The following is a 17,541-nucleotide window of genomic DNA, read 5'->3' on the forward strand; positions in this document are numbered from 1 at the left end:
GCTCAGGTGGTGAGTGTTCAACTTTGTGTGATTGTGGATTTTGGTGGCTGACTATCATAGATATGTCTCTCCATTCATGAGCCTGAAATGCACAGTTTTTGCCATCTATCAGAATAGTTGTGACCTACAATAGACAAAAGAAAACTTGGCATTGTGCCTGTGAAAAGCTGGGAACATCATGTCCTCATAAACATATTTCAAAATGGCATATATTTCAAACAAAGAAAGATGTCTTTAAGGGTATCTGGCTACTGACTGAAGCTCCACTCTCAACAGGAAACGTGACCTCCACTCCACACAACTCCAGGATGTAGAGGTCAAATGTTTCCTGTTTAGAGTGGAGCTCCAGTATTTCCAATCTGTGACATTAGCATAACTAGCACATTCTTTCAAAAGTTATGAACTGTTGTGGGTATTCCATTTCACTTTTTTGTGCTATGACATCTTTTGGTAGTGTATGCAGGAATTTTTTTTCTTTAAATATGTAGCGCACACTTCGCTCTACATTGGTATTGTACATAAGGCCTGAACCCTCCTTAGGCATCAACGATGGTGGGACCTTTGTTCTGAAGACTCTTTGAAATACTGTATATGCCATTTTGAAATATTTTTGTGACGCCGTGATGTTACCGGATTTGCACAGGCACTACTTCAGGTGTTCTTTTGTCTATTGTAGGTCACAGCTATTCTGCCAAGATGGCAAAAACTGTCCCATTTACCCAATTACTATAAATGTGGTTGGTACTGATGGCAGTGCATATGTGTGTTCTAGCAAAGATGGGTAGGACAGTGGGCTTGACACTGGACAGGATGCAGACGGTGGTGGTAGCAGCACTGGAGAGGGTGCTGCATGTGGTAATATCAGCACTGGAGAGGGTGTAGTGAATGATTGGGTCAGCATTGGAGAGGGTGCAGTGGATGATGGTATCAGTACTGGAGAGGATGCAGTGGATGATGGTATCGGTACTGCAGAGGGTGCAGTGGATGAAGGGATCAGTATTGGAGAGTGTGCAGTGGATGGTGGGATCGGCACTGAAGAGGGTGAAGGGGGTGGCAATTCCTTTCCATTTCCACCCTGCAACAACTTTCTGCTAAAAAACATGACCAAAAAAAATAATAATAATTTGATTCATAAGTTTTGTCATAAATGTATTCTGCTACATGTTTTTGATACCAAAAAAATCCCAATAAGTGTCTATTGATTGGTTTGCTTGAAAGTTATAGTGCCTACAAACTATGGGATATGCACTAGAATTTTTATTTGTTTTATACTACAAATGGTGGAAATAAACAACTTATTGTGGGACTATGGTGTGATCTGACACTAACTGCTGCTGGGGGGAAATGACTAAGGCTCTATTCACACTAATGATTTTTTGATGCATTCTGCAGAAATGCAGGGACATTTTTTTAACATGGGTTCCTATGGAACATGTTCACATCAATGCAATTTGTGCCTTTGCGTTTTTGGAAAGGGTTGGGGACTTTTTTCCCTCAAAATGCATGTAATAGACTTTAATGGACCATTATGCATCCAAAATGCAAGTATCGTGTTTTTGTCATGATTTGTATTTTTTTTAACACTGTATATAGCTGGTTGCTAAGGAGGGGGTCGGGAAGCCGGCCCGCAGTGTCCTTGACAACCGATGAGTCATCAGCCGTCACCGGGTTTCCCCGCTGAATGTAAAAAAAAAAAAGATTTGCAAAGAATTATGAAAAAAAACAGGCCCTTGGGTCTAGTATGGATTCGGAGGGGAACCCCCCCCCCCCCCCATGGCAACATTTTAAAAAAAATGGCGTGGGGGCTCCCCCCAAAATCCATACCAGACCCTTGCAGGCATGCAGCCAAGCAGGCCAGGAAAGGGAGGGGACAAGCGAGTGCCCCCCCCCGAACCATACCAGGCCACATTCCCTCAACATGGGGGGATAGGTGCTTTGAGGCAGGGGGGGCTCTGCACCCCTCCAACCCCAAAGCACCTTTCCCTCATGTTGATGGGGACAAGGGCCTCTTCCCGACAACCCTTGCCTGGTGGTTGTCAGGGGCCGAAGGGCGGGGAACTTATCATAATCTGGGAGCCCCCTTTAACAAGGGAACCCCCAGATCCCGCCCCCCCATGTGAATGAGTATGGGGTACCCCTACCCATTCACCAAAAAAAAAGTGCTGTAGTGCTAAAAAATACAGTAGACAGTTTTTGACAAGTCTTTTATTAAAAATATCTTCTTCTTCACCCTGGTCTTCCTCCGTCTTCTCCCACATCTTCCTCCTCCGGGCTTTTCCTTCTCCCACTGCTTCTTCTTCTGCTCTATTTCTTTCTCTTGTCTTCATTGTCTGGTTTTCTTCTTCCTCTACTGATGCTCCCACCGTTGACCCTCCCTCCGATGCTGTATCCCACTGATCTGTCAGCGCCAATGTCAAGCATTTCTTAGATAACTATGGGGACGTCACGGACCCATCATGCCCCGGCAAGTGACGTCACAAGGAGGGCGCAGTCTCCGGATTACCTAATCCAATGATCACACCCTCATCATTATCTAAGAAATGCTTGACATTGGAATACATGGAAAACACTGCATGCATTTTTAGTGTAGAAAAAAGCACACAGAACTGCATCTGGTGTGAACTAGCACTTATTGCCACTGACATCACCAGTGACACTGGTGATCAGTGCTAAAAACATTACACTGGCTTGGAAGGGGTTAACATCTAGGGGGAGCAAGGGGTTAAATATATTTCTTAACTAGGTGTAATGTGTGCACCAGGGGCGTTGCTATGTTTACAAAAGTCATACGCTTGGGCAAGCATACAAATGTATAATATATACTCGCGTGTGTGTGTATATATATTTATACTATCATTACATCAAGGTCCCCAGAGAGCCCCCCTTACATCAGGGTCCCCAGAGAGCCTCCCTCTTACATCAGGGTCCCTGGAGAGCTTGTCACGTTACATGCTGCAAGATGCAGCTTGTCATGTCACCTGCCACCAGATGTGGATTGTCACATACAGACAGGCTGGGGTAAATAGAAGACAGGCTAGTGTATACAGAGAGGCTAGTGTATACAGAAGACAGGATGGGGTATATAGAAGCTGGGCTATACACACAGGCTAGTGTATACAGAGAGGTTTTGGTATATAGATAAGAGGCTGGGGTATACAGACAGGCTGGTGTATACAGAAAAGAGGCTGGGGTATACGGAAGACAGGCTGGGGTATAAGGAAGACAGGTTGGGGTATACAAGAAGAAAGGCTGGGGTATACGGAAGAAAGGCTGGGGTATACGGAAGACAGGCTGGGGTATACAGAAGAAAGGCTAGGGTAGTACAGAGTTTCTCCCCTCCCCCCCCTCCTCCTCCATGGTCTGCACTCACCTGCCGCCTCCCCACCTCTGGAGCTCATGTGAGAAAGTTCCTCCCGACTCTATGTTATGGGTGGAACAGGGGAGGAGGCTCGCTCTCACACTCATCTCCTGGCTCTGGCTATCAGTGAAGCTTGGAGTGCAGACTCAGTGAGAGTGCCGCGACTGTGCAGCACAGCACAGTGTCAGGCAGCCCGGGACACACTCGGGGCTATGGGCCCCAGATTTGGGGCTCTAGCCTCAATAGCCACCCTTAACGACGCCATTGGTGTGCACAGTATGCTGCTTTATACTAATGATCTCTCAGTTTCTGACAGATCACTTCCTCTGTACAGAGCCCTGTGTTGAATTTCAACACAGAGCTCTGAGCTGCGATTGGACACATCAGCTGGTTCAGGATGTGAATAATTCGCGGGGACTTGCTGAGCTGGGTGGGGCCGAACATGTGAGTGATCTAAGCCTGGGAGTAGGTAGCAACGTACCAGTACATTGCTTTGCCTACAGTGCCACCCTTCCGTAGTACAATGCGGCCGGGTGGCCGTTAAGTGGATAATATTTGCACGCAACCATATATCATTTTCAAGATAATGTAGTCTTAGGCCTCTTTCACACTGGGGCAGTGCGGCCGTTGACGCTTTACTGTCATTTTAGCGGCGGTCTGCGACCACTGGGGGGGGTGGCTTTAACCCCCGATAGCGGCCGAAAAAGGGTTAAAACCGCCCAAAAAAGTGCTGCTGCAGCGTCGCTTTGTCGGCGGTACAGCCACGCTGTCCCATTGATTTCAATGGGTAGGAGCGGTTTAGGAGTGGTGAATACACCGCTCCTTTCACCGCTCCAAAGATGCCGCTAGCAGGACTTTTTTCACCGTGCTGCTCGTGCACCGCTCCAGTGTGAAAGCCCCTCGAGTGAAAGGTGCCGTTTTTTTCAGGCACTACACAGGCGCTATTTTTAGAGCCGCAGTGCCTGAAAACCGCCCCAGTGTGAAAGGGGCCTAAATACCGACATACCATTGAACCATAAAACATTTTTTGCATGGAGATCCATTAGTTGGCATGAACCAAAAAAATAAATAAATAATAATAATTTGATTCATAAGTTTTGTCCTAAATGTATTCTGCTACATGTTTTTGATACAAACAAAAATCACAATAAGTGTGTATTGATTAGTTTGCTTGACAGTTATAGAGCCTACAAACTATGGGATATGTACTGGAATTTTTTATTTTTTTTTATTTGTTTTATACTACAAATGGTGGAGATAGATAACTTATAATGGGACTGTGATAGTGCTATCTGACACTATCTGCCGCTGGGGGAACTGACTAATTTCCACTGACATCAGCAGTGACACTAATACAGTGATCAGTGCTAAAAATATGACACTGGTTGGGAAGGGGTTAACATCTAGGGCAATCAAGGGGTTAAATATGTTCCCTAATGTGGGTTTGAGTTTTTTTCCTCAATCATACTTACCTAGGTCGATGCAGCATCTATCTGAATATCACAGATGGCTCGGTTCTGACAGAGAGCTGCTGACTCTGAATGTCAATCAGCAGCTCTCCGCTCTGCTCCTCCTCCCTCACTGGAGCACTGAGCTGTGGAGCGGCCCTCTCAGGCTCTCAACAGCTTGCTGAAAGGCTGAGACAGGCTTCAGTCCAGGCATCTGGCGGATCCAGACTTCCATTGTTGGGATGACGCAGTGCCAGGACTGATATCCATGATGCCAGCCAAGAGTGGACTTCAGACCGCTAAATCTTGCTCGTCTTGCAAGACGACGCTCGCAAAGCAAGGCGGGATTTTCTTTTTAAAATAGCTTGTATAAGTAACTACGTTACTTGCAATCCGAGGTTCCACTGTATTGCATTCTTCTTCCAACATAAACACGAGCTTCCATCATCACCAAAAATGTAAATTGGTAAATGTTAACCACTTTAAGACCAGGCCCCTTTTTTTTGTTGTTTACAAGTTAAAAACATTTTTCTTTGCTAGAAAATTACTTAGAACTCCCAAACATTATACATTTTTTTTCTAACACCCTAGAGAATAAAATGGCGGCCGTTGCAATACTTTCGCAGCGCAGCGGTCTTACAGGTGCACTTTTTTTAAGGCTATGTTTCCACTATTGCGGCCCCAAAGTCGCACGATTTTGCCACAGTTTGAAGCAATGCCTGTGCAAGTCGCATCAAAGTGGGGCCAATAGTGCAGTGCAGGGACAACTTTGAAGTTGCTGCATCTTGAAGTCGCACAGATATGAACGGTACTTATTGAAAATCATAGGGTACGACTTGTCATGCGACTCTTCAGTCCCAAATCACATGAAGAGTGGCACTAGTGGAAACCTAGCCTAAAAAATACACTTTTTTTAATAAAAAAATAAGACAACAGTAAAGTTGACCCAATTTTTTTTATATTGTGAAAGATAATGTTACGCCAAGTAAAGGAGGTCTAGTGCTAAAATGAATGCTCTCGCTCTACCAATTGTGGCAATATCTTACATGTGTTCTGTGAACACTGTTTTCATATGCGGTCGCTACTCACGTATGCGTTCGCTTCTGCACATGAGCTCGGCGGGACGGGCTGCAGTGTCATGGAGATGGGTGGGGGCCATCTTCCCCTCACTCGTCTCCATGCACAGCCACAGGAAGGATCCAATTGTCTCCACCGCTGCTGACGCCTCGGGTAAGTGGCGGAGGGCACTGGATCGCAGCGGGAGGGGGGTGCTCCTCTCCCGCCACCGATAAAAGCGATCTCGGGGCGAATCCACTGCAGAAACTGCTTTTATTTTGTACCGGACCGCTGGCCAAACATGGGAATACCGGGGTTATGGCAGCTAGTTGCTGCCATAACGATATCCGTCCTCAAAGTAGGGACGTACATCGGCGTGTGGTGGTCTAGAAGTCGTTAAAAAATTGCTTTTACAAACAAATCCAGTTTACAAAGTTAACTTAAGGACAGCACTTTAACAGAAAGTACAAAACCTCCCAAAAATATCTTGTATTTCTGAAAATTCCAGGCTCAATAAATATGAACAGAATAGCTTAGGATCTGCTGCAGACTGCAGTAGTGCAGTTACTGGAGCTCCACTCTACACAGAAATCATTTGATACTTCCTGTAGTATTTTCTATTTGTTGCAATAACGTTTTGTTACATTAACTATTTGCTGACCAGCCGCCGCAGCTATACTGCGGCAGGTTGGCACTAGAGATGGATGAACTTCCGACGGGACGTTTCGCGAACACGGCCAAAAGTTCTTGAACCTCAAAGTTCGCTGCGGGCCCCATTGACTTCAATGGCAGGCGACCTTAAAAACCTACAGGTCATATTTTCAGCCACAAAATACTTACTAGCTGTGCACACACAGTCCCACCACATGGCCACTGACATAAAACATGTATGAAGTGAATCTGGGATCGACAACTACAAGCATTCTTTTTTTATCTGTGAAATTTTGACAATTCAGGACTCAGGAGCACATGAAGGCAATGGAGGAGAGGAAAGGTCAGGGTAGGCTATGAAGAGGATGCAGGAGATGATCACCAGCACCGTGATAGAGAGCACTGACACCAGCACCGTGATAGAGAGCACTGACACCAGCACTGTGATATAGAGCACTGACACCAGCACCGAGTTATAGAGCACTGACACCAGCACCGAGTTATAGAGCACTGACACCAGCACCGTGATAGAGTGCACTGACACCAGCACCGTGATATAGAGCACTGACACCAGCACCGTGATATAGAGCACTGAGACCAGCACCGTGATATAGAGCACTGAGACCAGCACCGTGATATAGAGCACTGACACCAGCACCGAGATAGACAGCACTGACACCAGCACCGAGATAGAGTGCACTGACACCAGCACCGTCATATAGAGCACTGACACCAGCACCGAGATACAGAGCACTGACACCAGCACCGTGATATAGAGCACTGATACCAGCAACGTGATATAGAGCACTGACACCAGCTCCATGATATAGAGCACTGACATCAGCACCATGATATAGAGCACTGACACCAGCACCGTGATAGAGTGCACTGACACCAGCACCGAGATAGAGATCACTGACACCAGCACTGAGATAGAGATCACTGACACCAGCACCGAGATAGAGATCACTGACACCAGCAGCGTGATAGAGTGCACTGACACCAGCACCGTGATAGAGTGCACTGACACTAGCACCGTGATATAGAGCACTGACACCAGCACCGAGATAGAGAGCACTGACACCAGCACTGTGATAGAGTACACTGACACCAGCACTGTGATAGAGTACACTGACACCAGCACCGTGATATAGAGCACTGACACCAGCACCGAGATATAGAGCACTGAAACCAGCACCATGATATAGAGCACTTACACGAGCACCGAGATAGAGAGCACTGACACCAGCACCGATATAGAGAGCACTGACACCAGCATCGGGATAGAGAGCACTGACACCAGCACCGTGATAGAGAGCACTGACACCAGCACCGTGATAGAGAGCACTGAGACCACACCAGCACCAAGATCGAGAGCACTGACACCACACCAGCACCGAGATAGAGAGAGAGCACTGACACCAGCACCGAGATAGAGAGCACTGACAGCAGCACTGATACCAGAAACTCGCTGCTGGGCACCAAAAATATGACACCGCTCAACCTCTTCAAACAGGAGGGTATGGGCATATAGTACGGAGTGCTTTTTTTGTACAAGGAATGTAGAAAAAAGGTCTGTGTGCTCGATTAAATAAATCGTTTATAGAGATATACATGGTCTACTGGTCACGTGTTGAATTCCTCCGAGATCCATGCCTCATTCATTTTTATAAATATGAGGTAGTCAATACTGTCGTGAGCTAGGCGACTGCGCTTATCGGTCACGATCCCCCCTGCTGCGCTGAACGTCCTTTTGGACAGGACACTGGACGAGAGGCAAGCCAACAGTTCCATTGCAAATTGGGCAAGCTCTGGCCAGAGGTCAAGCCTGCCCACTCAGTAGTCCAGGGGTTCATCACTCCTCAGAACGTCCACATTGGCCGTTAACCCGATGTAGTCGGACACCTGTTGGTCTAGGCGTCCCCTAATGCTGGATCCGGATGAGACCTGTCGATGGGTCGGCTGAAAGAATGACCTCATATCAGAAGTCACCAACACATCTTCAAACCGCCCCCTCTTCTTGCAGGTGCTGTTGGATTGGTACCCGCAACTCTTTCTCTGGGAGTGGGAATTCCTCCTCAGCGCACGCAAAAGCAGAATGCAGCATTTCTCGAAGCAAGGCCTGGAAGTGCTCCATTCTGACAGCCCTCTTTGATGGTGGTAACATTTCCACCATTTTGTGTTTGTACCGGGGGTCAAGTATGTTGCCACCCAGTACTGGTCCTTGACCCTTATGCTTTTTATACGGGGGTCCCTGTTAAAACACTGGAGCATGAAGGCCCCCATTTGCACTAAACTGGAAGCGGTGTGGTGGCCTGGCTCCTGCTCATCATCCAGGATAATGTCATCCTCCTCGTTCTCCTCTTCCCATCCACGCACAACAACAGGGATCCCAGAAAGGTTTAAAGCATGCTCTTCTTGCTCCTCCTCATCCGCCCCGGCACAATCCTCCTCTGACTCCTCTTCAGACTCCTGTTGTTCACTTCTCTCAGATACAGTAGCCCCCCCTGGGAATTCATCCAGCATTGCGACTGCACGCTCCATAAAGAAGGCATAAGGTACCATGTCACTGATGGCGCCATGGCTGCGACTGACCAGTCTTTTGATCTCATCAAATGGCCGCAGAAGTCTGCATGCGTCGCGCATGAGCAGCCACTGGCGCGGTGAATAAAAAAAACAAGCTCCCCAGAACCTGTTCTGCCACAGAGTTCGTACAGGTAAACGTTAACTGCACGTTTCTGCTGGAGCAGCCTATCAAGCATATAGAAGGTTGAGATCCATCGCGTCGGGCAATCACAAATAAGACGTCTGACGGGCAGATTGTGTCGCCACTGAATGTCAGCAAGGCGAGCCATGGCCGTGTAAGATCTTCTGAATTGGGTTGAGATTTTCCTTGCCTGCCGCAAGATGTCCTGGACCCCAGGGTATTTGACAGCGAATCACGAATGCACGAATGCATGACCAAGTTTAAGACGTGTGCCATGCATGGCACGTGCGTAATTTTGCCCTGTTTCATTGCGCTAAGCAGATTGGCACTGTTGTCACACACCACTTTACCAACTGTCAAATTGAGTGGTGTTAGCCACTGATCTGCCTGTGAACGCAAAGCTGAAAGGAGTGCAGGGCCAGTGTGGCTCTTGGCTTCCAGGCACAACAGATGCAGCACAGTATGGCAATGTCTCACCTGGCATGTCGAATGGGTTCTGGGGAGCTTGGGCGGCGTAGCGGAAGAGACGCTAGCAGTGGAAAAGGAGGAGTCAGCCGAGGAGGAGAGGGAGGAGGATAGAGTAGGAGGAGGAGAAGAGCCAGGCCTGCATGCAATCCGTGGCGGTAAAACCAAATCTACACGGGTGCCACGGGTTACATGCTTGACAGCCGTCAGAAGGTTCACCCAGTGGGCAGTAAAAGTGATATACCGTCCATGCCCGTGTTTGCTAGACCACGTGTCTGTGGTCAGATGTATCTTGGCACCAACACTGTGTGCCAGAGATACATTCACTTGCTGCTGAACATGGCCATATAGCTCTGGGATGCCCTTCTGTGAGAAATACTTCCTTCCTGGGACCTTCCATTGTGGTGTTCCAATGGCCACAAATTTTCGAAAGGCCTCCGAGTCCACCAGTTTATATGGCAGTAGTTGGCGGGCTATCAGTTCTGACAAGCCAGCCGTCAACCGTTGGGCAAGAGGGTTATCCGGCGTAATTTTTTTACGCTCAAACATTTGACCCACGGAAGCCTGTCTTTTTGCAGAAAAACGTGAGGATGGCGTGATGGAAGGTGGAGTGGAGGACAATTGTGAGGAGAGAAGAGAAGGAGAAGTAGAAGACGAGGCTGGACTGTGAGAGCCTGGAGTGTGGCTTTGTGTGTTCCGTTGCTCCCACTGGGCTCGGTGATGGCAGCTCATGTGCCTTCTTAAGGCGGTCGTCCCTAGGTGAGTGTTGGGCTTACCGCGACTTATGTGTTGACTGCAAAAATTGCAGATGGCAACACTATTGTCAGCAACGGACACGTTAAAAAAAGCCCACACTGCGGAGCCATGTGCCGGCATCCTGGGAGCGCCAGATGTGACCGTACATGGTTGATGCCTCGCTCCTGATACATTAGCAGTCTGCTTTGCACCTCCTGTGCAATGTAAGTTCTTCCTGCTTCTCCTCCCTATCTGCTGGTCCATATCTTCCTCTGAACTCCCCTCCTCTTCCTCTCTTGTGGGCACCCACGTGACATCACTAGACACGTCATCATCCACGTCACCTTCCCCACCGCTATAATTAGAGATCTCGGAGTAGGCAGCAACAGCGGGCCCAACCTCCTCCTTGGGCTGATCTGGGTACTGTCGTCAGACTGCTGAGTGGCGGTTGTTGCTACCTCCTCTTCCTGATCCAATGCCAAGAGTGGTTGCGCATCGGAAATGTCTTGATATGGATCGGAAAATAATTCCTGTGACTCAAGCGGAAGGTATACGGTGGTGGTGGTGGTAATGTCTTTGGGGGTGCACACAGCAGAGAGTGAAGAAGAGGGTGCAGATCGAGAGGATGAGGAGGGTGCAGAAGACTAAGGCTGAGTGAGCCACTCAGCCAAGTCTGGTGCATCCTTTGACGTAATCACACGCACCTTCTGCAATTTGCCACTTTGGCTCAAGCCTGTTGCTCCTGCCCTACCCCTACCACCCCTGCGGAAGGGCCTGCCTTTTCCTCTGCTTGTCATTTTTTAAATGACCCTGTGACAAAAGTCTCTAGAGAAGTGTAGTATGTATGTGGAAGAAGGTATATAACATCCCGCTTCAATCTGTCATTTTTGGGGGCCACTGGTCTATCACACCAGTTATAATACTTTTTTTTTATTGCGTTTGTCACTCTTTGTAGTATCGCTGCAGAACCGCTCAGCAGTCACAATGCTGCACAGTGGAAATGCACTATACTATGCTTTCTATATGTGCAAGTATTTTATACGTGTATTACACACCTATATACTGCACACCAAATAGTACACCTATACCAGTCCTTACAAGGACCTTTGTGGACCTAGTAGCTAGTGATTTGCAGACTGTCCCTCAGTCTCTACACTGATAAAAGACTTCTGCAGAAACCAGCAGTAATCTGCAGCACAGCCCTGCACCGGCACCCTATATATTGTACACCTATACCAGTCCTAAAAAGGTTTTTTTTTTTAAACGCACCCTGTAAAGCAAAGGCATAATGAGCTAGTATGCATAGCATACTAGCTCATTATGAATAACTTACCTGAGAACGAAATCCCTGAAGTGGTCCTTCGTCTTCCTCTTCGCAGCTGCCATGTATCGCGGCGCTGTGATTTGCCGGAGCCACGATGTCGTCACTCCCGCGCATGCGCACGGGAGCCGACACTCGCGGCATAGTGCCGCTATCTGCAGCCTGCCCAGTGTGCCGCTATCTATGGCGCATGCGCCATAGACAGTGGTGGCTGTCTTCAGGTAAATATCTCCTAAACCGTATAGATTTAGGAGATATTTCTTGGAGCTACAGGTAAGCTTTAATCTAGGCTTACCTGTAATGTCAAAGTTGGTTGTAAGGGTTTACAACCACTTTAACCCCTTGATCACCACTAGTGTTAACCCCTCCCCTGCCAGTGACATTTATACAGTAATCAGTAGCTATTTTTATCTCTGATCACTGTATAAATGTCAATGTTGCCAAAAAAGTGTCAAAAGAGTCTGATCTGTGAGTCACAATCTCACAGTCCCATTAAAAATCGCCGCCATTACTAGTAAAAAAAAAAAAAATAATAAAAATGCCATAAATCTATTCCGTATTTTGTAGATGCTACAACTTTTGTGCAAACCAATCAATATACGCTTATTGCGATTTTTTTCACCAAAAACATGTAGAAGAATACATATTGCCCTAAACTGATGAAGACATTTTTTTGGGGATATTTATTATAGCAAAAAAGTTTTTTTTTTCTAAAATTGCCCTTTTTTTTTATAGCACTAAAAATAAAAATCACAGAGGTGATCGAATATCACCAAAAGAAAGCGTTATTTGTAGGAAAAAAAGGACATACGTTTTGTTTAAGTACAACGTTTCACAACCGCGCAATTGTCAGTTAAAGTGGTGCAGTGCCGTATCACAAAAAATGTTCTTTAAGGGGCAATTCGTTCCGGTCCTTAAGTGGTTAAAGTTCTTTTAAAAATAAAAATGGTGGAGTTGTGAAGGGCATGTTTCCTGGTGACAGTGGAGCTCCAACTGCAGAGATTCACCAAAAAGTTCAGGGGGGAAAAAAAAGAGTGGAGTGGAGGTCACATGTTTCCCTGTCAACTGTGGAGCTCCACTCTGCAGTCACACCCTCTTGCTTAGAAAAGCTGCTACTTCCGGCTCATGTGTAATATGTAATAGCAGCGCGACACAAGCGGAAGTCACATGACCAGCTCCGGGTCACCTTACTTGCCAATGTAAGTAAGGGACCGGCGTGTTCAGCGCCCGAAGACGAGGCTGGTGTGTTCCTTCCTGGACAAGGTGAGCGTCAGGCAGACCCTACCTTCCTCTGCTGTGCTGCGTCTGCATGCCGCATGCCTGACATTGAGATCAGCAGTCTCCCCGACGATGGAATCATTTCTTTACTTCACATTGAATGTTACTCCAATAAATATACATTGCTTGTACGATCAGCAGGCAGGCCCATGGATTGTACAGTGTGGCTAAAGGATGTGAGAGGTTTGCTGTAGTGAGACATACTGTACACCAATCATTTATGTAATAATAGTCATTGTATACCTTCTTTTTTCACCCACTTGCCCTCCAGAAGGTTTTTACCACCCCCCCCCCCTTCATGACCGATTCATATTTTGCTTTTCAGCACTGCGCTACTTTAACTGGTAATCGCTCAACCATGCAACACTACGCAAATTATCCACGTGACTTCCCGAAAGGTTTAAAGCCCCCACCCCCCTGCATGACCAGGCCATTTTTAGCGATACGGCACTGCGTTACTGTAACTGACATTGGCGTGGTTGTGTGCGACACAGTGCCTAAATAACATTTAAGTCCTTTTCCCCCCCACAAATAGCTTTTTTTTTTTTTTGTTCGTGTTTGATCACGTCCTTTTTTTTTTTTATATTCTGCACTATAAACAAAAATAAACATAACAATTTTAAAAATCTGCAGGTGCTGGTGCACATCCAGTACCTGGTACCTGCCAATCGGCTCCCGCTGTGTGCCCCCTACTCATAAGTAGGGAATCATATGTGTGTGTATATATATATATATATATATATATATATATATATATAGTGTGATCCTGGGCACAGCTGCTGCCCTGTAGCAGTAAAACTGCTATAGGGCGGTCAGCAACCAGTTAAGTTTGATCCTTTTTTTTTTTTTGTTTTACACACAAATAGAGCTTTCTTTCGGTGGTGTTTGATCACTGTAGGCAGTCCCCAAGATAGGGTTTGTAGGTTTGTTCTTATGTTGAATCTGTTTGTAAGTCAGAACAGGTACATTTTTTTAAGTGTAGCTCGACCGAAAAACAACTTTTCAGCTTTTTAGATGGCATAGGGAAGGGTTAACCCCCTGTAACATTTGTTTTGCTGTCTGTGCCCCTGTTCAGAAGATTTCACCTCACTTTCTGTGCCAATGATAATTGGATTTTGAAAATTGTGGGTTGTTGTGGAAACATGGCCTGGCGATAAAGCATCAGTGGAGGTACCTTTCCCATAATAACTCTTACAGGAGTGAATTTCCCTTCCTAGGGTTAGATTTCCTCTCACCTCCTGTTGTCTCCCTCCGTTTGTAAGTCGGATGTTTGTAACCGCCTGTACTGTATTTTTTATTATATAAACAAAAAAACCCATACGTTTTGCGGAAAAATAACAGTATTTTCTACTTTCTTTTATAAAACATGTCCAATAAAATCAGATTTCGTCATAAATTTAGATCAAAATGTATGCTGCTACAAGTGCTGATGGTGATCGTGGCTGATCCTGCTAACGCTGCGCTTTTGGTGATGCTATACTGTTGGGTATATATATATACATACAGGAAGGCACTATACTAGTAATGCAGGGGTTGACAAATTTGGTTTGAATTTAGGAGCCAGTTAAAAAAGTTAGGAGCCAGTTTTTTTTAGAGAGTTTTAGAGTGGTAGGGATTGTCAGCTCCCGGGGTACGGCCACTCATTTTCACCCCCTATCCCTAACTCACAATGGAGCACCCAGTCAATAACTCCATTGAAATGCTGTTACATCAGGGTTATGGGCTGACCAGAAAGAGTAAGGCTGGCAACAGATGGAACTGGCTGGCACTGGCAGGTGGCACTGGTTGCCACTGGCAGGCACGTGGAACTGCTAGATGGAAGTGGCAGGTGACACTGGTTTGGAAGTGGCAGGTGACACTGGTTTGGAAGTGGCAGGTGACACTGGTTTGGAAGTGGCAGGTGGCCCTGGTTGGCGGTGGCACTGATTGGCGGTGGTAGTGGCAGGTGGCACTGATTGGCAGTGGCACTGGTTGGCACTGGCAGGGGGCACTGATTGGTGGTGGCAGGTGGCACTGGTTGGTTGCAGGTGGTATTGATTGGCGGTGGCACTGGTTGGCACTAGCAGGTGGCACTGATTGGTGGCAGGTGGCACTGACACTGGCAGGTGGCACTGATTGGCGGTGGCACTGGCAGGTGGCACTTGTTGGCGGTGGCAGGTGGCACTGGTTGGCGGCACTGGTTGGTGGAAGGTGGCACTGGTTGGTGGTGGCACTGATTGGGGGTGGCCGGTGGCACTGATTGGCGGTGGCACTGATTGGCGGTGGCAGGTGGCACTGATTGGCGGTGGCAGATGGCACTGACTGGTGGCACTGGTTGGTGGTATTGATTGGCGGTGGCACTGGTTGGCACTAGCAGGTGGCACTGATTGGTGGTGGCACTGATTGGCGGTGGCACTGGCAGATGGCACTGGTTGCTGCTGGCAGGTGTCACTGGTTGGCGGTGGCACTGGTTGGCGGTGGCAGGTGGCACTGGTTGGTGGTTGCAGGTGGTATTGATTGGCGGTGGCACTGGTTGGCACTAGCAGGTGGCACTGATTGGTGGCACTGGTTGGCGCTGGCAGGTGGCACTGGCAGGTTTCACATGGACAACTCTGTTACTAAAATGTAACAGAGGAGCTGTCAGAATTGAGCTTAATGTCTGAATGGGCGGGACCCAGCCGGGGTGTGAAACTGACAAGTAACAGAGAGGCGGATATGTCAGATTTGAGCTTGATGTCGGGGTGGGCGGGGCCCGGCCGGGTGGGCACGACTCAGCAGCTATCAAACACCAGCCAACGATTGGGCTGCTTAAGAAAAGGGGCGGGCCACATACACGTAGCGGCCCGCCCAGATCCCATTGGCTGGTGTTTGATAGCTGTTGGGTCCCGCCCACCCCGTCCGGGTCCCTCCCACCCCGACATCAAGCTGAAATCTGACAGATCCTCCTCTCTGTTGCTTGTCAGTTTCACACACTTAGCGTGGCGCCGCTGAGTGTGGAGGAGGGAGGAGGACGGCGGCAGTCAGTATTAATGCTGCTGCATGTCTGGGGCATCAATAGTGAGTGGGCTGGTGGCAGCTTAGGCGCCAGGTTGCGATTTCTGGTCGCATTGGCGACCTGGCGCCTGGGGTTTGTCGAGCCCTGTAGTAATGAAGATAATCAATGACTTTTATTGCAACTGTGAGTGCGGCGGACAATCTAGCACTGACATTGGCTGCAAAGGACACTGACATGATTCAGTGATAATACTGTACGCTGACACTGTTCTAATGGCACTGGATAGGTGACAGGGGATCAGGAGGACAATCAAGGGGGTAAACTGTGTCTAACAAGTCTATGTGTGCTGTTTGTACTCTTGCTGGGTTTCTCTCCTTGCCTTAATTTCCAAAAGGAAAATCCAGCCAGAGCCTGTGTTTACAAGCACAGAGATCTGTACTGTGATTGGCCACAGCGGCTCAGCAAGTATACAGCATAAATGATTGACTGTAACCTGCTGGCAGACTCGTGCACTGTCCAATCACAGCACAGGTCAGCAGGAGGTGCACACACATTAAGGCCCCCGTAAACCATCAAGTACAACCTGGCTGTGTTGTCTACTTACTGTTAAATGTACTGTGGGCAGACGGCATGTGGCTAATTTACACCATCTTTCCCTCCTATTTACACACCAATCAAAGTACATAGTTAATTTGGCTGAAAAAAAAGACAAAAGTTCAGTTCAACTCACAGAAAAAATATACCAAAACACACACAGCTCGAAAACCCTCCATATACACAATCCGTTAGCATCGTACAACTTGACAAATTGGTGTGATTCAAAATGAATGGGCTCAAATTGCACCCCACTGAATGGCGCAGGACTGTGATGTGGTTCCTGTGCGATTCATTTGCGGTGTACAGTGTGAACCAGGGCATGCATGATCCAAGTTCCTTCCTGATCCCCCAAGAGGCAGTCGCATATTCCCTGGATCAACTTTACCTATAAATATTAGTATCCAGTTATATTATGTACATTTAGGAGAGAATCCAGGCTTTTCTTAAAACAGAGGATGGCATGCCGCCATAGTGACTCCCCTGCCCATTCAAATGGACAGGGAATGCAAACCCTGAAGAAAGACCGGGTGAAGATGGAAGTACAGGCAGTAGTGACAGCTCAGCACTGGAGGGCTTTGTTTGGAAGGTATATCTGTCATAATGTAATAGTACACAATGCATACTATGGTAAAAACCTGCAGGGGGCCCAAAAAAAATATTTTAAAAAACGTAGTAGAGTTTACTACTACTTTAAGCTGTATAGCAAAAGTGACAGATGTTGGCTCAAACTGGCTTTTTCAGGGTGTACATTCCCATAGTTTATAGCTAAACTCTGGGAAACCTGAAAATTCTCCCTTGCAGTGGTGCTACATCTGCAATGCAAGGGTTTGCTGCTCATTTAGTCTAGGGCAGGGGTGGCCAACCAGACGAAGACCAAGAGCCACATTTTTTACCGAGTTACCGCAAAGAGCCACATCATACGCATGGGCACACATGAACATCACCCGATCC

General features: G+C 47.4%; 1 protein-coding gene across 1 annotated transcript in view; it reads left to right on the forward strand.

Moving 5' to 3' along the window:
• The first annotated feature begins 12,865 nt into the window (after positions 1 to 12,865).
• The window catches only part of MRPL28 (mitochondrial ribosomal protein L28), a 29,323-nt gene continuing 24,647 nt past the window's right edge, over positions 12,866 to 17,541 (forward strand). The window contains exon 1 of the mRNA XM_077448779.1: positions 12,866 to 13,004. The gene's annotated coding sequence lies outside the window, so the exon portion shown is untranslated. The remainder of the gene's footprint in view (positions 13,005 to 17,541) is intronic.

The sequence above is a fragment of the Lithobates pipiens genome, unplaced genomic scaffold (genome assembly GCF_037356315.1).
Source record: "Lithobates pipiens isolate NorthernLeopardFrog02 unplaced genomic scaffold, aLitPip1_a1.2 Scaffold_22, whole genome shotgun sequence".
Lineage (NCBI taxonomy): Eukaryota > Metazoa > Chordata > Amphibia > Anura > Ranidae > Lithobates > Lithobates pipiens.